This window comes from Lactuca sativa, chromosome 7 (genome assembly GCF_002870075.4).
Source record: "Lactuca sativa cultivar Salinas chromosome 7, Lsat_Salinas_v11, whole genome shotgun sequence".
In the NCBI taxonomy this organism is placed as follows: Eukaryota; Viridiplantae; Streptophyta; class Magnoliopsida; order Asterales; family Asteraceae; genus Lactuca; species Lactuca sativa.
Genome location: NC_056629.2, coordinates 177,300,402 through 177,325,335, shown reverse-complemented (window position 1 = coordinate 177,325,335; position 24,934 = coordinate 177,300,402). Strand labels below are relative to the sequence as shown.

Here is a 24,934-nt window from a genome sequence, read left to right as displayed (position 1 = left end):
TCGAGTAACATCGGAGGCATCAGTTTGGGCTTTGGATGGAGTATTATTTCATATAAACGCTCCTTTTGATTTGAAAGATAAGAGGCGTGAAACATATATATCTTCCCCTTGAAAGCATGTATATCATACATGAGAAGGGACCCACAGACACGAGTCCATCTTCCTTCACCCACGACACAAAGCCATAGTTTGCTGGTGTTTATATTCAACATAGCAAACACCCACTCAGATATTGAAGATGAAAAGACAAGGATACCCTTGATGTTTATGTTTTCATGGCGACCATAGACTGCATAGGGTACATAAGGAAGATGAAGTTCATGCCTTGAGTATATCATTGTGAAGATCTAACCAATGTACCACAACACGGTTGCCACAAGTCATTCCTAAAAAGCAAAGCATTTGAGACATTGATATACACAAAATATACGAATTTTACCAAAAAAAAAAAAAGTTTCAAGGAATCAGCCATATATGGTGTATTACTGATCTCAGGGATCCTAAAATTGAAGGAAATTTCATTTGAAAGACTTGACATCAATTTCACTAGTTTGTGTTTCAAATAAATGGATGACAGAATATGATTAACGTCCATCAGATTTCAGAAGCTTGAAGTAATTAACCCCCTTTTTGATCTAAATGTTCTAGTAACTATTAAAAAAAAAAGATAAGAAAATTTACTCATTATTCTTTTACTAAATACTTTTCTTACCGACAAACAAGTCACCCAAAATCATAAACTTATGTATGCAGTGGAAAAAACGAATGCTTTTAACAAAATAGTATTTCATTACATGCAACAAAAATGCCAAATTCAATCAAAACCTGGACAATCTAACAAATTAACCAAAATTACTTTATATGCACATTATTATAAAGATAAGAAATACCATATCATCATATCAGTTAGAGTTATGATTCCATTCACCAAATTATTAAAAAAAAAAAAAAGCAAAAATCGATCAGTAACTAATCTAATGCAACTATTTTAATGATTTCATCAGTAATCATATATGGATTTGTCCATCTGTTTGATTTAAACTAATAAAACCGAACATGCAATATAAAAAGTAGAAGGAACTAAGCTAAACTAATGGAAACATGAAATCTAAGAAATTAGAATCATATATAAATCTACAATGGATCAATCAGATCATAGTCATTTGGAACTGAAGAACATGAAAATGATGGAAGTTTATGGATCTTCAAAGGTTGGAGTAAATTATATATTTGTTCAATATGAGAAGAATAATGTGCAGCAAAAAAGTTAATGCTCAATATTTTGATGAAACTGAAAGTTACATATCGCCATATCATATGATCATTAACATCCAAATCCTCTGGAATAAACAAACTTAGGAGAAACAATTTACCGGATTGGAACTTGAGCAAATGGTTTAAGAACAATTATGTCGCTACCGCCCCTATCGCCCGCTGTATCCCTTATTTAATTGGCTAAAATGGGCTGAAACTGTTTTGGGCCCTACAAAACAGTTTCTTTGGTTGAAAGAGTTGGTTGCTCCACAATTGGAGCTTTTGAAAGCTTTTTCAATGAAAAAAACTTTCAAACTTTTAGAAAAAGCTATAGTGGAAGTCTTTTCAAAGAAGTTATTTTTTTTTACTACAAGATTGTTGCTTTAACAAGTTTTATGGTCAGAGTTTCTTTTCTTTCTTTCTTTTTTTTCACCAACACCAACACCACCACTAGACCGATTAGTAAATCTCTCTCTCTCTCTCTCTCTCTCTCTCTCTCTCTCTCTAGAATTTCACTTTCTCTCTCTCTCTCTCACACGACTTCATTCAGGGAGAGGGTTGAGACGGACACCAACGTTTCACGGTTGAGATGATCAAAGGATAATCCATCCGGCGGCACCGTCATTCACCACCGATTCCATTACAATAATCAGGAAAAAGGAAATACTTTTCATTTTCATTGGTAACAATATATCTCGTCGAATAGTGAGCTATGGTAAAAATAATGTGTGTTGCTACGAAATAAAAAATATTCTTCACTTGTGTTTTCACATGAAACCTGAACTATCACATAAAGATTTTCAATAGAACTCACAAATCCAAGATAAATGAAATTTGGTTTCTAAAAATTCTTGGTTTCGAGTAACACCAGTTTAGGACTGGATAGAGTTTTATTTCTCATAGTCTCACTAACTGAGCCTATGGTATATATCTTCCCCTTGAAGGCAACTAAATCATCAACATGGAAAGAGGAGGAGACACAAGTCCATTATCGTTTACCCGGTCTTCAAAACCATATTTAATGAAAATCACATTTTCTAACCACAAGAAACACCCACTTAGATATTGAAGGTGCAAACACAAGGATAGCCTTAAAGCAACTAAATAATTGACCGGGAACATCAGGCAACACTACAAGAAATAACGTCATTACCACTACGCTATTAGCGTGACTCAAGCTTGAGTCGCAGCTAAAGCTCATTTTCACTGTTAATAGCGTCGCTCGTAATGCAAGACCAAATCCACAGTTACACGTTCTCGTAAATCCTAACCATCCGATTAACATTCTAATCCAATGGATGGGGGCCTTTTCGCACACACTCAATATCGAAGACAAAATGTCACCGCTAAAGGTAAACAGAGTCGCTGCTAAAGGTCATGAAAAAAAGAAGCAGGATACGTTCCTTCCTTTGTTGTCACCACTATTGTTTATTATCACCGGTGATAACCTCAAGTTGCCGTTATTGACTGTCGCCGCTATTGATGGTAAATTTTATTATGAATTTTTATTTACTATTTTTATTCGGTTATTATGAAAATATTGTTTCTAATAATTTTTAATTATATTTGTAGTTGTGCCACACAGGAGATTAGAGGAAAAGAAAAAAACATTAAGCTCAAAAAATAGCTCTAACCAATAAGGGAGAACCGATTGACATTAACTATGATACGAATATGACATATGATCCCGTAGGACAACCAAAAGACATGTTTGCATGCGAAATTGGGAAAATAATGTGTTAGATGGTCCTTTTTGATAAAAGAACTTGGAAAAGAGTTTTTTTTTCAATGATAAAGGATATAGTACAACAACATTTAGAGGTAAATTATTTATATAAGAATATGGTTAATTATGATTGGTTTTTACTTGGCTAACTTTTTTTTCTATAGACAAAGTGGTGGGATGTCAAGCCCACCAAGCAAATTACACCCTTTGATTGCTAAATAAACGTAATATAATGGTAAAAAGGGGTATCGATCCTCGGGTAAATGGTTGTATTCAATCATCAATGCAATTCAATAGAACTAGTGAAATTAAACTAACTAACTACAATTAAACTAAAAGGGGGGTGTTTAATTACTTGAAAACTAAAATACTTGAATAACTAAAAACCTTGCAATTAAGCAAGTTGATGAGATGCTCAAAGGTTGGGAATAATTGGTTAACTAAGGCAATTCAACACAATGAACATTTGTGTGTTTATCATTAGGATCTAATACAAAGCTTATCCTTCATCCCAAATTGGTTATAGCAATCATGAAGCATGATATGCCAAGATTCCTCATAGGTAGTATGGAGGTTGGGGAAGCCCACAACACACCTTCTTAATTAAGATCAATGGTCAATTGAAGCAATTAATCCCAAGAAATCAATTAGCCTTAAGAATGAAGGAATCCCCAATTCCTAGAGGATGTCAAATGCTTACACATCCATAAAGGAGTTATGATTCATAAGCTAGAGATGATTTCTACCATCATAAAGCCTTTGTTTTAGATAAATTCAATGATCCAATGCAAAATCAATGAAATAAATCAACCATTGCTCAATCAAATACTAAGCTCATGATCAAAGCATCAATTAAGCATAAGAATTGCAAACTAGAATCATAAACATGGAATAAATTGATAATCAACATAAATCCTTCAAAACCCACAAACATTCATTGGTTTTCAGCCAAAGTCAACCAAATAAGAGTATTAGCCACTCATGGCAATAAAGTAACAAGAACAATAATCTAATTGCATAAAGAAACTACCTAAGATTTGGAAAGATGAAAGGAAATGATTTCTAGCTCCCAAAATCGCCTCTTGCAGATCTCCAATGGTGGAAAAACGTGTATGAGCTTCTAGATCTGATCCCCAAGGGTTATGGTGTGCAAAATGACCAAAATGCCCAAACTGGGCAGTCGCGCGGGTACCCGCGCGACGAAAATTCCACCCGCGCAAATGTTGCTATAATGCTATTGGTCCACCAAGCCACTCCACCCTTCCACTACCAAAGATTCCTTTGGTCCCCCCTTTGTCCATGTAATTTGAAATGCACCAATCATCATTTAGCCACCAAATGGATACTCCAAGCCCAAAATTAGAATTTTATGATCCATCTTCACAAGCCCAAATAATCCAAGCCAATAACTTTCAAAGCCCAATTCTTCCTCTTTGATTCCGCCAAGCCCAATAATGCCTCGGGAGCCCACTAAGCCCGTCTCAAATCAACCCGCAACCGCAACAAGCACCGAAAAACCTACAAAATATCTCATGCAACATAACAAACACCCGGTACGATCCATACTAAAGAAAAATAAATAAAATACAATGCATTAATGATAAAAAGATCTAAAATCTAAAATAAACGAATAAAAATAAGGAAATAAAATAAGCTATCACAAAGTTTGATTTTGATCGGATGTCCCGAGATCCAGAGGCTGCTATGTTGTTAGAGAGTTTTGAAGCGGCTTTGTTAAAAGGTTATTGAGAGCGTAAAGCTGATGTAAAAACATATTTTTTTAAAGTGGGAGGGTATGAGGATATCCCGAGAACATTAGCCACCCCCAGATGATATGGAGGTTGATAATTGGAGGAAAGCAATTGAGTATTTCCAAACGGATGAACACAACCGTGAACCGTGAGGGGTCGAGTTTGTATGACAGTACTTGCTATAAAAAGGCAACGTACGATATATGTATTTATTTATTTATAATATAATATAATTTATAATGTTAAATAGAACATGAAGATAGTTGAAATGTTCCACAATGCTCATACCGATAAGAATGATGTATTTGTTAATGACCATGCAGAACAACAATACGTAAGTATTTAATTATAATTTTATCATATAATTAAGTGTTTATTTATACTTAATTGTTAATCATTTTTGGAAAACACAATATTGGTTAGTGCAAGAGCTCTTAGAACAAACACAAGGGCGACAAGGTGAAAGAGATTTAACACCAATTGAAGAAAGAGCTACTTTCAAGAGAGTATTAGGTGAACGGCGTGACCATATCAGAGGCATCGGGCAGAAACCTTCTGCTATCCCGTCGATTGCACAACCATCGCAACAACCACTACAGTTATAACCATCACATATAAAACAAGATTATTTAATTTCAATAAATGCATGTTGATTTGGTAATTTTGGTTTGTGGTGATTATTTGCTAAAAGCTTTGGTAATTGGTTTTTTTTTCCCAAGTGCAAGAAATAGCAATGTACTTTGGTTTTTTGTCCCTAGTTTAAAAATAACAATGCACTTTGACATCAATAAATGCATGTTGATTTGGTAGTTTTTTATGTTTGATGATTTAACTTATAACTTTATATATGATGTTATTTATTATGTAGTTGGAAAATCTTTGGGTAATGCTCAATGAATCGACGTGTAGGGAGGAACTTTCTGCGTTTATTCAATCGGGGAAAAATCAAGGAGGAAACGGGGGGAACGAAGATGATGGTTCGTTGGATAATTAGTTTGTGTTTTGTATGTTAGATTTTGTGACACGTTGGTACTTGTTGGAATTATAACACTTTGGTTGTTTATGTTGGCATGAAATTATAACACTATTTTGTACCTAATCAGATGTCGTTATGTAAAACAAAAAAATTATGCATTTAATGTCATTAAGTATTAGTTTTTTTGCACCCGAAAGTGTCTATTTAAAAAAATTGAAAAATGTTATTACTGGCGACAAGGTTATTAGCGGCGACAGTGAGTATTACCGGTGACATGTCGTCGCTATTGGCTTTACGAGCGACATTTCTAACCTTTACCGGCGTCTTTTTTCGCCACTAATTCTTTTTTTTTTATTGTAATGGAATTGAAGTTCATGCCTTGTGATATGATTCACAAGCAAAAAGTGTTTGACTTCCTCACCCAAAAAAATCTAGTAACCACATATTACTCTAATACATTCCTTATAATAAGAATGAGGAATAATGGTTTTCTACTTTCTTCATTCAAAGTCCTTTAGGTGTACTATTTCTCATTAGCATAAGTAGAGAATGATATGGACATGAGTGGTATGGACGCTATAAACTTGTTCTTGTTGGATATCACTCCCAGTGATCTCCACGACGTACAAACTCTGTTGAATGCAAGAAAATCAACAATTCCAAGTTGCCTTATAACTAATGAAAGCACATCATTAGGAAGATCAGGAAGATCTAACTAAGGTGCCACACACCATTTATTATAATCCTACTACATGAGGAAGAATTGACCAAAGGTGCCACACCACCATTGATATTCCCGGTCCCTACCCTATCCTTGATTTTAGCCTAATAGGGATCCCTACCCCATAAATATGTACGTGGGGAATACCCATCCTCGATTAAGGCGAGTCAGTTAGGTTCCCTATAGTTCCCCACCGGATCGACTGAAATTTACATGCCTAGGTTTCACCATATTAGCAAACATTATGCCTCTAAGTCCAAACTCGTTTATTTTCGAACACATTAAGATTTGGTTTAAAACTAAACAACTTGCAGGATAACAAAACTCAATAAAGAAGTAGTTGTTTTTTTTAAAACTCCAAGCATTTCCGAAACAAGTTTGATAGTATCCCAACTTGACTCCGGATAATTCGTAACCCGATTATGTTCCGCAAGGTTGTCATAAAACATTTCTAAAGTATCTTTTAGACGTAATATTACTCGGTGAATCTCCAACACCAATGGAAGCCGAATCCATTGCTTGACTTGAGAGGTTTTTATTTTTATTTTTATTTTTATTTAAGAGAGTGTTTTCGTAGTTTGAGTAAGCTTCAACATCTAATACCTATATATACCATCAAGGAATGGTTAATACGGAGCAAAGGGACCTAAAACAAAATTGGTGCACCTCCAAATGGCCACAATATCGTTAGAATAAACCAAAAAACAAAACAGTAACAATAGTACACTGCGTAAACAAGTTCCGCAAATCAGATCTCACTAAACTGGTCCCAACGGCTATAACTGGTGCCATTGGCGGTTCGATTTCTGAACCGGATCGGTTCATCGTGAACCGATTTAGGTTTCCGAACCAGTTTTTTTGTGCACGTTTACTAGCCATTAACAATGCCCATGTAATTTACTCACCTCACCAAAATTGTGTAAAAACTCATTTATTTCCAATTTATCTACTCTGCTATATAAATTGACCCCATTCAATAACAAATATAATAGATTTATTGCAACAAGGTTCAAAAAATTAGGCTATCCACTAGTAGCATATTATTTCAAAATTATCTTTAACTAAACTCTTAAAACTCTACTAACAACATTCTAAGCTTTAACTCATCAAACTTTCCATCTCCATGGATTTTTCTCAATTGAATGAACATAACATCTGGCGTTAGAAACCTTGTCTTACCCATTTACTTTGTGGCAACAATTTGTCCATTAATTTCAAGTAAGAGGAATCAATTTACACCACAAGAACTTAAATCTGGGTTTGTTGATTAGAAGCCAACTTGCCCCCACTATTTGGTTGAAAAGCATACTACAGGCAGGGCCGACCCATGGCAGGTTCATCATGTGCCTGTGAACAGGGCCCAAAAAACTATAGGGCCTAATATTTTTTAGCATTTATACTAGAGTATGTTCGTTCAATGGCCCAATAAAATTCGGTTAGTTTTTTTATTGCTCCATCAACCGATGCAGCAAGGAGGGAGCAGGATAATTTTTGGGAAAACAAAAAAACTCTTTGGTTTCTGGTTTCTTCATCACTAATAACGCACACATGGGTGACAGGAAGCATAAGTCGATTCCATTCCAATATCAAAGACACAAGCGATCAACAATCTTACTTCTTTTTCTTTCTTCTCAAAACTATGAAGCTTACCAACGATTTCAGTTCTAACAAAGCTTACCAACGATTTTAGAAGCCTCAGATTTGTTACCTGCTTGAAGTTTCAAAATCAGAAGGTAACATTCAACTTTAGTTTTGTCCTCAATTTTTCTTTTTTCAGAAGCTGCAAATTTCTGATCAGTTTTTCTTTTTTCTTTTTCTACTACTTCCAAATTAGTAATCAGTAAATCGGAGGAACAATGATATGAGTTTTCGTAAATCATAACTCAAAAGGAACAAGGAATTAAGGTAAATTCTGATTTGTAGCGTCGAAAATCATAAAGTCATTTTCTGATTTCTGATATAATATCATTGTTTTGCTTTTTTCCTGATAATGAAACATATCAGATGATTTCGATTTTTTTTTTTTTTTACAGTTTTGATACCCTCTTGGTGATTTGAAGTGTGGAAAATCTAGAACCAAGAAGCCAATAATATAGAAGCCATTTTCTTTTTTGTGTATTATTTTGATTGAAATTTTAATTTTATGTATTTGCAGTAGGAAATTAAAATTTATAATATTTTTGCTTAAATCTTTGAGGTTTTTCAAAATTTAGGACTCATTTTTATTAAATTGCAATGGGTCTTCAAAATCTCCAGGCCGGCCTGACTATAGGGATCATCCATTCTCACACTATCCTTTGTTTGATAAACACGACTGTGTAACAAAGTAACAACAGCTGCTATACAAATTATGACACCAAAATCATGTGCATACAATTTTGTATTTGATTCATGATAAACTAATGGTTGTCGTGAGAGAAAAATCATTGTGGGAAAACTAAAAGACCAACAAAAGGTACGGCATTCCCAACAAAATATATATCATGCCAATGCGCAACACATAATGCATTAGGCATAAATGGAAAAAAAAAAAAAAAAAAAAAAAAAAAAAAAAAAAAAAAAAAGAATATAAAGGGGTGTTTGGTTTAGCTTTTCAAACCTCAAAAGTTCTTTTTGGAAAAGTTACAAAAATCAGGATTTCCTAACTTTTTCAAAAAGTTCCTTTTCTTTATGTAAAAACTTCAAAAGTGACTTTTAAAACTAGTTTGCCATACATCTTTTGCTTCTTTTTCTTTTTCAAAAATGACTTTTGGCTGTGAAAAGCTAAGCCAAACACCCCCTTTAATGATATATAATTGACATTTGCATTATTGCATACACCCGAAGCAAAAAGGGTGAGCCAAAACCAAATAAAAAAAATTGAAGATGCTGATTAAGACAATGATGGTTCTATAAAGCCTTGACAATGATGTTCTAAGATATGTCTATATTAAAGTCAAAGATAAAGGTGCTAACAATTAAGTGATCACTCATGTATGAGATCAACATTCAAACAATCAAAGAATAAATACCAGATTTTTGCATGAAACGACCCGCCCTTTCCATTTTTATCAGAAACAACATATCTTCCGTGGTGTGGGGGAAGGGAACCAGAAATAAACTCGATAAGAAAGAAGGCATATTCTTCAGCTTTCTTTTCACTTGACACGAATATCATTTGGTCAAGATCTATCTCATGAATATTGTATGGATGTTTTTTTGAACCACGATCTATGACATAAAGATTTTCACCAGAAGTCACAAATCCCGGATATCTGAAATTTGGTTTCGGAAAATTCTTGGTTTCGAGTAACACCAGTTCAGCCTCTGGAAAGAGTTTCAATTCACATAGCTTCACTTCATCTGATGTAGAAAAATAGTGTATGGTATATATCTTCCCCTTGAAAGCATGTAAATCATTGATAGGGGGGAAAGGGGAGGAGACATAATGCCATCCTACTTTATCCGCTATACAAAACCATATTTTATCAGTACTGCATGCAATAACCACAACCAACACCCATTCGGATATTAAAGGTGAAAAGACGAGGAAAGGTTCTGTATCTCCAGGGCAAGAAAAGTATGCACAGGGGGTACCAGGAAAATAAAGTTCATGCCTTGTGATGGGATTCACAAGCCAGAATCCGTCGTATTCCTCATCAAACAAAACCAAGTAACCACAAGTTACTCCAACACACCACCTCCTCATAGCAGAATGGGGAAGAATGATTCTCAATATTCTTCCTTCAAAGTCCTTCAGGTAGTAGAACCCTTTCTCTTTAGCTTCTGAGTAGATAGATACAGACATGGGTGGTCTCGACACTATAAACTTGTTCCTATTAGAAAGAGCAACTGATCTCCATGACTTACAAACTCTGCTGAATGCAACGAAATCAATGACTCCAAGTTTCATCATAACTAATACAAGCACGTCATGAGGAAGATCTGACCAAGGTGCCACGCCACTATTGATTGTAATCCTACTACGCGCCTCATCATACTTCTTTTTTCTAAGCATACTCCTTCTCTTACCCATTCCTACATTTGCAAAAAAAGAAATAAACATTCAAGAGATTCGTATAAGAAAAAGAAAAAGGTATGATTATCCTGTTTTTAATTAAATTCTTATGTTACTGCCAATTCACGCAAAATCTGATATATACAATGGAAGAAACGAATGCTCTTAACAAAAGGCCAAATCCAATCAAGCCCTACACAATCTAACAAACTAAGGAAAACCACTTTATCTGCACACTATTTTAAAGGTAATCAGTTTCATATCTGGATTTGTATTTAAACTAATAAAACTCAGAATGAAGGGGAAAAAATTCAAAAACTAATGGGAAGGTGGAATCTAATTAGAAACAAGAATCATATAAACCTGAAACAGATCAATCCCAAGTTTGGAAGTGAGCAGTACACAAACATAGACTCGTTATGAAAAAAAATTGATATTTATGAATGTTCAAAGTTGGAGTAAATTATTTGTCCAGTATGTATAAAAGCATCTGTTTTAGAGTTTATTACCATGAGAAAAGCATATTACTTGTTTGGTTAAAGACTTAAAGTTGTGGAAATATGATTTGGCAAAAGTAATATATCATAGGTTGACATCCAGCTCTAAGAATAATTATGCAGCAAAAAGTTAATGTTTAATTACAATTGATGAAATTAAAAAAAATCACCATATCATCACCCCATTAACGTTCAAATAATCTTCTAGAAGACAAGGAAAGTTAATGCACCTGATCGAGCAATGTAGAAGTTAAGCAGAATCGCCTCTGATCAGTAAAACCTACGACTATATCTTGGACGTCGCTGCCGCCATATCCCATTCCATTACCATATTTTTTTTTTTTTTTTTGTAAAACGCAATTTTATGAAGTTAATTGATTGATATTTATAGGCTAAAATGGGCCAAAAATAAATGTTTGGGTTGGGTAATTGGTTGCTCAACTTGTATGGCTTCTGGGCCAAAAATAAAAAGTCAAGTTTAGTCCTTATCTTTTTTCTTGATAAAAGTAAGTTTTGTTGTTTCAAAAAGTTATTTGATTGGTACCTGACCGGGCTGGCCCATTTAAAATGTTTTTTTTTCAATATCTATTATTATATATTATATTTATTTATCATCATATAATAGTTCTTTCAATCTTTATATTAAAATTAAATTAAAAATGATATCATATACCCACCCCACTCCACCTCGTCATTTTTATCGCCCACCGCCATCAAAAACCACTACCTTCGTCATCACTGCAACTGCCCATTACGCTGTTCTTGTGTTTGCTATCAAAGTATGAAGAATAATTCCAAAAATCAGAAGCCTTTGTACTTCCACATATCGATCTTCACACCAAGTGAAATAAGCCAAAAATACACAAATTGAATAGCTAGGAACGACACAAAGAATCAAATTGAACAACATTTGTCTTGCCATAAATAGATCTTATACAAAATTACATAAATTATTGGAGTTGTTATCATAGTTTCCAAAAATAAAAAATTAAATGTGATTTGTAAAGTAACAATGATGTCCTTGATAACCATGATCTTAATCTAGTGGTCCACAAAGGGTTATATGATTCTCAAGGTCTTTTGGGTTCTCAAAAATCTCAACTCTATATATATATATATATATATATATATATATATATATATATATATATATATATATATATATATATATATATATATATATATATATATTGTAAACGGATAACTTAGATAGCTTAGAGATAGGATTATAAATCAAATGTATGTTGTAACTATATGATCCTTGTATTCAGGATCTCATTTCTATCTCTGTAATTTTACTGTATATAAATACACTCAGATACCCAATTGGGTTTTCACGGCTAATACCCTTCTTAACTTGGTATCAGAGCTTGATTCTAGGGCTCCGAAATTCTTCTCTTTCTCTACTATTCCGGCTACTAGTTTCTCTATCCGGTTCTCACTATGTCTACCTCTGCTTCTCAAATCAACTCTGCCAAGATTGCCACTGCAATCTCGTGCAAACTCACTCGCACAAACTTTCTCCTATGGAAATCCAAGTAGTTCCTATATTGCGAGGAGTTCAATTGTTTGGATACCTTGATGGCACCATACCCAAACCTAATTCCAAAATCACAACTGGAACAGGTGCAGATGTTAGAGAAATCGATAACCCCCAATATGCTTCCTGGTTTGTTCAAGATCAAGCAATTGTCGGCGCTCTTTTGTCCTCCATGACAGAAGAAGTACTTGCTCAAGTCACAAGGTGTGCAAACACGTCCAATGAACTCTGGACTTCACTGCAGACTATGTTCTCAGCCCAACATCGAGGTAACTCCATCCAAATACGAACTCAACTCTCCACAACCAAGAAGGGAGATATGACTGCATCAGAATTCTATCACAAGATGACCAGCCTTGCCGATACCATGGCCAACATAGGCCATCCAATGACAGATGAAGAAGTTATTGGATACATTCTTGCTGGACTTGGCCCAGGTCATGGCGATCTGGTCACTGCTATCACAGTAATGAGCAACCAGAATTCGGTAACTCTACCTGATTTTTATTTGTATTTAATTGCTCATGAGGCACAAGCTAGTATTATGAATAGTACGCCCGATTTTACTACCTTTGCCAACACTGTTACTCGTCAAGATCAAAATCCTTCACGTCGTAACAACAACAACAACAATTCTTTCAATAACAGAGGCAATTATCGTGGACGTGGACGTGGAAGAGGCAGGGGTAGAGGCAATGGTGGTCTAAGATGTCAGGTATGTGGTATTCCTGGTCATGGTGCCTTAACGTGTCGCAACAGGTTCAACCATGCCTATCAGAATAAAGAATATCGTGGGGGAAACAGTGTTACTACTAGAATCTACAACATTGATCCTCACTGGTACATTGATTGTGGAGCAACCGATCACTTGACAAGTGATTTGGATCGTCTCATTGTCCAAGATCGTTATCAAGGAAAAGATCAAGTTCAAGTTGCCAATGGCACAGGTTTGAACATCTCTCATATTGGTCATTCAAAAATTTCTGGTCTAGGAAAAACTCTTGTCCTTAAAAACATCCTTAGAGTCCCTCAAATTTCAAAGCATCTACTTTCTGCCCATAAACTTGTTTCGGATAATAATGTTTTTATTGAACTTCACAATCATGCTTTCTTTGTTAAGGACAAGGCAAAAAAAAGAATCCTCCTGGCCGGTAAAACCAAAGGAGGCTTGTACCCAGTGCCACTTCGTCATTCATCTATTCGATTACCTCATCAAACGTTTTCAAGTTCTCAAGTGACCAAGTCTCAATGGCATCAACGGTTAGGGCATCCAAGTTCAGCAGTAGTTAGTTCAATTCTGAAGTCAAATAAATTAGGAGTGTCTTTTGATATTAATAAACACTTCATCTGTGACGCTTGTCAACGATCTAAGAGTCATCAATTAACATACAAAAACTCTTTGCATGTTTCTTCTTTTCCACTTGAGCTCGTCCACACGGATGTTTGGGGACCAGCTCAAGTATCTAGTGGTGGTTATAAATATTATGTCAGTTTTGTTGATGATTTCAGTCGTTTCACCTGGATATATCTTATTAAACACAAATATGATGTTGAAAAAATATTTTACAACTTCCAACATCACGCTGAGCGTCTATTGAATACCAAAATTTGTATGATCCAATCTGAATGGGGAGGTGAATATCACAAACTCAACAAATATTTTCAAACAAAAGGCATTTCACACCGTGTTTCTTGACCACATACCTCACAACAAAATGGTATTGCAGAACGCAAGCATCGCCATATAGTTGAAACAGGGCTAGCTTTACTTGCTCACTCCCTTCCACTCCGATTTTGGGATGAAGCTTTCCTCACCGCTTGTTATCTCATTAATCGCATGCCTAGTCCCACCGCATACAATATTGCTCCCATCACTCGATTGCTTCATCTCACACCCGATTACACTTTTCTGAGAACTTTTGGGTGTGCGTGTTGGCCAAGCCTATGAAAATACAACTCTTACAAACTAGATTTTCGGTCCAAAATGTGTGTTTTCATTGGATATAGTTCCATGCACAAAGGGTACAAATGCCTTGATCGAACCACTGGTAAAATCTATATATCCCGTGATGTTATTTTCGACGAATCTAGATTTCCCTTTGCATCCTCATCCAACTGTCCAACGACATGCACATCTCATGATCTGGTCTCTTTTCCTCAACTAGAACCAGAAATTACTGATGATCATCTGAGTAGATATGATCTTTCTTTGTTATCTCACAATATTCATGCAGCTGCAGGTACACCTTTCTGGCAGGGGCTCCCAAACGTGAGCATCTCTCAACCATTGTCACCATCTGCTATAGAACCACCATTCATACCTGTCCCAGACAAGTCAATAAGTGAACAACCCACTCCTTCTCCTCCAGTCATACCTGATTTACCTGTCCCTGCTGCTGCGTCTCCCACAGTAAGTGAACAACCCATTCCTTCTCCTCCGGGAGTCACTACTCGCAGCTAAGCTGGTGTCATACGTCCACACAAATTCACCGATGGCACTGTTCTTTATGATGTCAACAGACGAGCATTTATGGCTGTTCCTACCACCTATCACAAAGCTTATGCTGACCCAGCATGGCGTCTTGCTATGGAAGACGAATTCTTGGCACTCCAGCAAAATAAAACGTGGACCCTTGTTCCTCGACCACCAGGTGTTAACATCATTAGTTGCAAGTGGATCTTTAAAGTTAAAACACACCCGGATGGGTCTCTTGATAAACGAAAAGCTCGTCTCGTCGCTAGGGGTTTTACTCAGCAACATGGAGTGGATTTCCATGACACCTTCAGTCCAGTGGTTAAAGCGGCCACCGTCCGATTAATTCTATCATTAGCTGTCTCTAGGCAATGGCATCTCCGACAGGTGGATGTCAGTAATGCCTTTCTCCATGGCTTTCTAAATGAAGAAGTTTATATGCAACAGCCGCCGGGGTTTGAGGATCCCACTAACCCCCGTTATGTTTTCAAACTTCATAAATCAATATATGGCCTCAAGCAATCCCCCAAAGCTTGGTTTGCTCGTTTAAGTGATAAGTTATATCAGTTTGGTTTCACTTCTTCTAAGGCGGACACCTCTTTGTTCATCTTTCATCATGGAGGTATTCTTATTTATATGCTCGTCTATGTCGATGACATTGTTATTACTGGTTCCTCCAAGTCCGCCATCGACAAGCTTGTCCAAGCTCTCGCATGTTCCTTTCCTATTAAAGACCTTGGCAGACTTAGTTACTTCCTTGGCCTTGAGGTAATTCACAATTCAGGGGGAATCACACTTCTGCAACACAAATATGCTATCGATTTACTACACCGTGCTCATATGGAGAATTGTAAAAGTATCTCAACTCCAATGTCAGTAACAGATAAGTTGTCTCTCAATCATGGCAAGCCGCTACCTGAGGAAGATGTGTTCAAATATCGAAGCATGGTTAGAGGACTACAGTACCTCACTCTAACACGCCCTGATATTTCCTTTGCAGTTAACAAATTATGCCAATTCTTGTCGAAACCCACTGATATTCATTGGGAAGCTGTCAAACGAATTTTAAGATATGTTAAGGGAACGGTGAATACTGGATTACGCTTCACATGTTCCACATCAACACTTTTAAGTGTATTTACTGATGCAGATTGGGCAGGATGTACAGATTATCGACGATCCACAGGTGGTTTTGCAATATTTTTTGGTCCAAACCTAATATCGTGGAGTTCTCGCAAGCAACCAACTGTGGCTCGATCCAGCACCGAAGCTGAGTACAAGGCACTTGCAAACGGTACTGCAGAAGCTACATGGATGCAGACCTTATTAAAAGAATTAGGAGTACATCAGCCAAGGCCTCCTGTATTGTGGTGTGACAATCTTAGAGCAACGTATCTAACAGCAAATCTTATATTTCATGCACGAACGAAGCATATAGAGGTGGGTTTTCATTTTGTAAGGGAAAAGGTGGCCATGGGAGCACTTGATGTCAGGTTCATCTCTTCTGGTGATCAATTAGCTGATGGACTTACAAAGCCGATGACCAAACAAATGTTACAGCATCTAAGACACAATGTTAACCTTGTGTCGGTTAAGATTGAGGGGGAATGTAACGGATAACTTAGATAGCTTAGAGATAGGATTATAAATCAAATGTCTGTTGTAACTATATGATCCTTGTATTTAGGATCTCATTCCTATCTCTGTAATTTTACTGTATATAAATACACTCAGATACCCAATTGGGTTTTCACGGCTAATACCCTTCTTAACTTATATATATAATTTTCCCCAAATTAATTTCTTTATAATTTACCCTATCTAAATTCTCCCCACTTAGGTCGAGTCCTCGCTATTTCCCGGTCGACGATGAGCATCAAGTAACGAGTTTACAACATTCATTGACATCAAAGAAAAACAATATAAACATAGCTAATAAACAATATGACCAAATATTATAGTAAATAAACAATATGACCAAATAAATATAGTTGAAAATTTACCCAATCCAAATTCACTAGTCTCACAACTCACTTACTTATCTTTTTCGGATTCTACTTGATCAGTCCAAAGAATATATTTCCCCATTTAACAAGGATTTTTACCAATCTCTCCAAGATATGATGTTTAGTATAAAATGGTTTTGTTGATCGTACTCTTTAGATAGATATCCATTTTAAGTGTCCAACATGTTAAGTGTCTAGCCAAACCAGTGTCCCAAATCCCATATCAAATGAATGAAACATCCCAAAATACTAATAAAATATAATGTCAATGCTACACATAATGCATTAGGCATAAATAATATATATATATATATATATATATATATATATATATATATATATATATATATATATATATGCCAATGCCGGCCCACTAGTTTATGATGTAGTGTGATGATCGTCTTTGTGACAATTGTTAGTTATGCATGTATTTGCTTGATTATGTGATTCGTGTTATGATAATATGTGGTAGTAGTAGGGGGAGAAATAGACCCGATATCCGGTTGAAATAGACCGAAAGGGATTGCAAGAACTCGAATATGCTTGATATTATCCAGTTGAAATAGACCGAAGGGGTAGGCAAGCACCGAGATATGTTTGGTAAATATCCGGTTGAAATAGACCGAATGGGTAGGCTAGCACCTAGATATGCTTGGCAATATGTTTGTTTAGTATGTGGTATGTTGGGGAAAATCACTAAGCTTTGTGCTTATACTTTTCAGTTTATGTTTAGGTACTTCTAGTTAGAAAGAGAATGGTTCGGCCTGATTGCACCGCATCACCCTATGATTTTCGCACTTAGTGATTTTGGGAATTTGTACTCTGATAACATGTTACTATGATACTCTTTTGACTATTTTGATATTAGTGTCGTGTGATTTGAATGAAATTAAAAAAAAAAAAAAAAAAAGTTATCTATATTTTAAGGATGTTACACGTAGGTATAGTACAACAACAAAATCAAAACCAAAAACAGAAATTTTAGGCATAATATCAGAACCAGAACCAGAAACAGGTTTTTCTTGACAATTCATAACATTTTCTAATCTCTCCAAGGATCAGGTTAGAACTCTACATGATGTCAGTTAAAAAACTCAGAAACATAACACTCACAGGGTGCCTTAATCAGAAAATCTCATATCAAATATCAGATTAAATCTCCCAAACTAAAGACTGTGGTGTGTGCCATGCGATCATCCCGATCCCTTCCCTTTGATAGTGGAAGTACCTGAAACCAAAATTGAAAACCGTAAGCATGAAGCTTGGTAAGCTCCCCCAAACTACCACATACCATACAAATAACATACAACTAGGAGATACGAGCCCCGCCCACTCTCATGGAGATTCGGGCCCCGCCCACACTCCGTTGTCTAGGAGATTTGGGGCTCGCCCACACTCCACTATCTAGGAGATTCGATCCTTGCCCACACTCCGGTGTCTAGGAGATTTGGGCCCCGCCCACACTCCGCTGTCTAGGAGATTCAAGCACCGCCCATACTCCGGTGTCTAGGAGACTTGGGCCCCGCCCACACTCCGCTGTCTAGGAGATTCGGTCCCCCCACACTCCACTACTAACATGCATACAAGTATCACACAGACAACAAATATATCTATAAAGCAATCACATAACTATACTCAAATAATACTATGAGACTCGGTCCTTACCCACACTCGACTGCTAGGAGATTCGGGCCCCGCCCACACTCAGCTACTAACATATCATATATACGGGCCGACCTTGGTGCCTTTGACCCGTTCCTACTGAAAGGGAACTCACCTCGCAAGACTCACTTCTAAAAACTCGAGTAAGGAATCCCTGTCTGCTGCTCCGGCGACTCCCCGGCTATCAATTCCATAGCAACACTTAATCAAAATTTGATAATCCTTCTTAGGGTAAAATGACCATTTTAAACATCCTGGTTAGAAATCTGTTACAAGCAATTAGCGATAAGAATATACCGACGGATTTTGGTCTGTTACAATTCTGTCGGTAAAGAGTATTAGCGACGGATTACCGACGGTTATGGCGGTCGAATGCTCTTTTTTGTAGTAGTGCATATAACCATACTATCACGTATTAAAGTACAAATCCTGTAGAAGACAAACATCCTAGAGAAATAATTTACCCGATTCTTATTGAAACTGAAGAAAGCAATGGAGAACTTGAAATCGAGCGCAATGGTTTAAGAAGTAACTACATAATAGAACTCACATACGAATACGATTTCCCGTATCATCGTATCCCATTAGCTAGGCATTAACCCATTATTAATGTTACTTATTTGATAGGCTAAAATGGGCCCAAAATATTTTATGCCCTAGACAACATTCCAATTGTATTGTGTTAATGTATGTGTAGTTAAGTTGACTTGACTTGTTGGTTGCTCAAGTTGTATGGGTTCTGGGCCGTGACCCAACAATTAATGTCGATGGTAGATTTATAACTTTTTTTTGGACGACAAGACGAGGATAAAATATCACACCTACGGAGATGCTACATAAGAAATTACAAGATAGCAGTAATGTAACACCCAAAGTCAGAAAGGCCAAGAAAGGAAAGGAAACCCTAATTTTAAGGGACGACTCGGCGAGTCCAAGGAGGAACTCGGCGAGTCCGAGCGGGATCTGGGTCGAGGAGTAAGTGACCGACTCGGCGAGTCGGCCAAGGAGACTCGGCGAGTCTGGTCTGGGCGAGGAAAACCCTAAATCCGGGACTTGGAGCCTATTTAAACGTCTCATTCTCTCCCTAGGGTTCCTTTACTGCCTCTTTCACCCAGAACATCGAACCCTAAGCCCCATTGTTGCTCATTCAAGCTTCCAAGCCATTTTTGGGTGATTTGAAGGAAGAAGAAGGAGGGGAATCATTGAAGCTTCAAGGATTGGCCTTAGATCTGAAAATTGGGGAAACTTTCTGAGTTATTGAAGGTATTTAGTCGTTTCCCTCCTTTAGATCTATTATGGTTGTAAGTTTTAGGGGCTTTTTAGCCTTGATTAGCTATCCTTTTGAGTTAGAAGCCAGATCTGAAGTTGCTACTTCGGATCTAAGCATATTATGGTCTTGAGAAGCATAAAGTATCTGTCCTTGAGTTGATTATGGAGCCTCCTTGCCTTTAAACCTAGTTTATGGTTTATTTAGCCTAGATCTCCTTCTCTACACGTAAAGTTTGCAACCTTACGTGAGGAATAGGCTTGGGAAGGGTAGATCTACAGTTTGGAGTCCATGCATGACTCAAAAGTCCTCTACATGTTTGAAGATCTGAATGGACTCGACGATTCCTTTGAGTAGACTCGGCGAGTAGCATGAAGATTTGGAGGAACTCAACGAGTGGGATGAACAACTCGGCGAGTCTGTTGAAGGTTGTCTTGGACTCGGCGAGTCAGGTCGCGAAACCCCAAACCCTTCGAGTTGAGACTCGAATTAGTGAGTCGAATGGAGACTCGGTGAGATGGACAGGTCAGGACTCGGAAATCGGTAGACTCGGCGAGTCATGGACTGACTCGGCGAGTCGAGCCGCGAATGGAAGGACTCTGAACATATGAACTCGGCGAGTAGGGTTGACCTGGAAGGATGATTTTGACCAGAGTTGACTTGGTTGACTTTCAGGGGTCAGTTAGACTCAGTGTTGCGTTGATATTGGTAGCTCGGGGAGCGAGTGGAGCAGGAGTTCAGAGAGTTGTCGGGCAGTGGCTAGTGGGATCATCAGCAAGTTCAGCCAGTGCAGGTGAGTTTCCCTTTGTGTGAATGGGTCTAAGGCCAAAATGTCGACCCATGTAGTTATGAGTAGAAGACCCGGGGGTTAGCCCTAGACATAGTATGCTAGTATGATATTCAGGACGAGGTCCAGTGGTAGCGGGCGGGTGCCCAAGGAATGGTTTATGTGATAGTTTATACTTGTTGTCTGTGTGATGCTTGTATGTGCCTGGTAGGGAGGTGAGTGTGGGTGAGGTCCCGTAACACACCAATAGCAGAGTGTGGATGGTGTTCCATATCTCATTAGCAGCAGATCAGGGGCGAGGCCCCGAGTTAGGAAAAGAGTGAGTGTGGGTTGGTCCCGTATCTCATAATCAGTAGGAGCATGGACGGGGTTCCATGACTCCTTAGTAGCAGGGCAGGGGCGAGGCCCAGGATAGGCAAGGCCATAGGACAAGATCAGTTCGTATGTGTTTAGCTTATGTGTTGTGATATGTTTATGTGTTATTATTTGTTGGCGGGCGAGGCCCTGTGACAGGCGAGGCCTAAGTGAAACAGATCTGTATCCGAGTGGGGCTCGAAGCCAGGTGGGGACTGGAGCGGCGGGGCCGTTGTAGCGGGCGAGGCCCGAGGTTGGGGGCGAGACCCAGGATAGCGGGCGTGGCCCAGTATGTGCAGTATGTGGTTATGCATGGTATGTGGTAGGGTGGGGAACTCACTAAGCTTCGTGCTTACGGTTTTCAGTTTTGTTTTCAGGTACTTCCGGTAGCGGAGGGAAGAGTTCGGGGTGATCGCATGACATACACCATTAATTAGACAGTCTGGGAATGTTTGCTCTAATAACGAACATGTGTTCTGGAAATTAATAGTCTGTTTATGTTTTGGATTGTTGACTTTGCTTAAAGTAATGTTTTATTAAAAGAAATCTTTAGTCTTGAATTTTGGGACGTTACAAGTTGGTATCAGAGCCTTGGTTTGAGGGATTCAGACATACCCTCGGGTGTGTCTGAACTCAAACTAAGGGATTGGGATAAAAGTTTTCAAAATCAAAAGAAAAGTTTTGTAAAAAGAGTTTTAGAAATGAAACAGATTTCCAAAAAGCGAAAAGAATTCAGAAAGAAAAGAATTTTGATAAGAGATAAGGGTGTGGTGCATGCAATCAGCCGAGCTCAAGTAAGTACCCCAAAATACCCATACAAGTTTATGTTATGATTATCAGTTAATAGAAGAGCATGCTAGATTAGGACTAAGGATCTAGGGATGATGCCTTATGTACCTATTATATGTGCTTCGAGCTGCATGATAGTGCTGATTAGACAGTAGTTGGATAGCATGTTTAGGTTATGCCTGAGTTTATGAGTTTGTGTGACTCTATGAGTTTGTGTTGCATGCTAGTTCAGTTTCTTGCTATGTGGATATGATTGCTTGAGTGTGTTGTGGTTAGATTTTCCCTTGTCTGAATGCTGCTTGCTTTGTGCATTATGGGATTCTGAGTGATGGGAGTTAGCCATTAGGTGAATACGTCACGTCACATGTGATCAGGGTTGAATAATCTCAGAGTGCTGGATTTGGTCCTATTACGCAGCTCTCGTTTGAGTCTAACCATTGTAGGGACGAGTCTTTTACTCGAAGGATTATCTGAGCCTCGTCACATGTGATGGTATCCAGGTAATGGCTAATTGGCATCACAAGGAGACCTTCAGCAGCTGAGGATTGGTTGAGTTGAGTCAGAGGTTTCCCTAGGGTAAGCCTAGGATGAGATAGTGCTGGGAGCAGTAGTAGTGGTTAAGGGACCTGGTGGAGTCGAAGCAATTCCTGAGGAAAGTACGGATAGATGTGGAAGGTAGTATGCGCCTGCACTACTGAAAGCAGAGGATCCGTACTCGATTCGGGAAAGGCCGAGACAAGACTGGGAACCTGGTAGGGTGTGTTTGATCTCGCAGCAATGATCAGTATTATGATAGTGGTTGTGGTATATTTTCAGCATGGTGACGTTGCGAGAGAGACCATTGGGTGGATCAGGAGCCGGAGAGGGATCGGGCTCGGGTTCAGGATCCGAGCAGCTCGAGGAGCGAATGAGGGAGTTGATATCAGCTGAGGTTCCGCGCAGCATACTAGACCAGACTCCTGTGATCTTTGGCACGGTCAAGGAGGGTATACTGGAGATCTTGGATGAAAGGCTAGGAGCCTTCCATACCGAGATGATGGCATTGATGGGAGCGCGTACCTTGACATTTCGAGAGTTCAGGGCTTGCGGGGCACCAGATTATCATGGGGCTAGGGACCCCATCGCTAGCAGCAGATGGTTGGTTGATGTTGCCAACGCGTTCCGTACGAGCCGGTGTCCTGAGGAGGACAAGGTCAGACTCGCTTCTTGTCTTCTGAAGGACAGAGCGAGGGATTGGTGGGAGGAGATTGGTCATGCTCTGGGGGATGACGCCGCGTTGGACGCGATGACTTGGAGCGATTTCTCGGCCAGGTTCAGGGCGGAGTTTTCGCCAATTATTGAGGTGCAGCAGTTGGCACGGGAGTTTCAGGATTTGACGCAGACCACTGAGACTGTGGCGGAGATCACCGCCAAGTTCAGGGAGATGGCTCATCTTGTACCGCAGTATGTCGCGGATGAGGATATGAAGAAGGCCCGTTATCACGAGATGTTGAGGGCTGACATCAGGGAGTTCGTGAGCAGGTCCGGTTGTATACGCTGGAAGATATGATTTCTCGGGCCAGGGAGAGGGAAATTGATTTAGAGCAGATCCGGAAGAGGAAGCCGGATGAGGTTCAGGTAGCCGCGAGTTCGGGCAAAAGGCCCAAGGGATCGGATTCGAGATCGAGGGATTATCAGGACCGTAGCCGATGCGGGAAATATGGCAGGGCGCACGGGGGCGCGTGCAGGAGTGGTAGCGGCAGTGAGTCTCGCTGCTTCAAGTGCGGTCGGACTGGTCATTTTATCAAGGATTGTACTGCTACCACGACATAGGGATCAGACTTGATATGTTTTCACTGCAATCAGCGGGGCCACAAGAAGGCCCAGTGCCCCAGTTTGTTTTCAGCAAGACGGGTGATGGCAGCTGCCCCTACAACTTTGAGGATCACAGACGGCCGTCAGGGCCGTGCAGAGGCACCTGCGGAAGGAGGCAGGGATTTTCAGATGACTACCTTGGAGGCGCGAGGATCATCGAACGTTGCAGGTATGCGATTTCTGTTTTCAGTTCTTTTATTTTGTGCATGATTATATTGTGATGGTTCTGCATCATTATCGGTATGAGCATTTTATTTTTGTGCGGCTTGATTGTGATCGACTTTTATGCCATCTGCATACCTTGGATATTTGAATGGTAATTAAGGGATGTGCTCTATTGGGGAAGGTTGCTTAGGATGCAGTATCTGTAGCATGCCTAGGAGGAACTTGGTATATCTCGCTAGTCCGGAGCCGTAAAATTTTGGAAATGGATTGGTTAGATCCCTAGCTATGGTAAGCTTGGGGTTCCTCAGTAGATTGATTATGGAATGGTAGCGAGGGTTGGGATTTCTTTTCGAGCATTGAGCAGCAAGGGTTAAGCAGGATCGAAGTGGGGGAGAATCCTCCGAGCGTGCAAAGGTAAGAGCACGCAGATCCAGAATGAGTGCGCAGCCTCCGAGAAGGAAAAGAAGTGGTACAGCGTTAATGGATTGAGGAGTTCAGGGTTAGGAGTTTGAGAAACTCCCCCTCAGCCAGTGCGTGTAGTGGTGATGGTTAGCATGTGGTTGGGAATTCAGGTTGGAGGATCGCCTGTAGGACTCAGGTGAGTCAGAAGGAGAATCTTGAGAAGTGATAGCACTGGGTGCTTTCGTATTAGCAGTAAGTGGTGGAAAGTGTTGTAAGACTACAGGGCAGCCATAGCATTCACTAGCAGTCAGTGGTGGAAAGTGTTGTAAGACTATGGGGTAGCCGTAGCATTCCATAGTAGCTTCGTTGGCGGAGTTGGGGCGAGGCCCCTATCTCCTAGTGATCAGATAGGGATCAGGAATGGGTAAGTGGATGAGAATGATAGGGAGTTTTCCTGTATAGTCCTAGAGATGTGAGATCTTGGGAGAGGCCGTTCCAGGATATAGTTAGGTGAGACCCATGGGTGAGGCCCATATGAGAATAGCAGTATAGGTGAGACCTGAGAGCAGGGATGCTCAGTAGTATGGTTGGGTGAGACCCGTGGGCGAGCCCCGAGCGAGAGTGGCTAGGCAAGTAGGACTAGAAGGATAGAGGCGGGTGAGACCCGTGGGCGAGGCTCATGAGTTTTAGCAGCACAGGTGGGACCTGGTAGG

At 39.0% G+C, this 24,934-nt stretch overlaps 1 long non-coding RNA gene across 1 annotated transcript; it reads left to right on the top strand.

Moving 5' to 3' along the window:
* Positions 1-7,873: 7,873 nt before the first annotated feature.
* LOC128126991 (uncharacterized) lies at positions 7,874-8,942 on the top strand. Its single transcript, XR_008224965.1, has 3 exons — positions 7,874-8,161; positions 8,263-8,333; positions 8,462-8,942. It is a non-coding gene; the product is annotated as an uncharacterized LOC128126991 (long non-coding RNA).
* Positions 8,943-24,934: the final 15,992 nt, after the last annotated feature.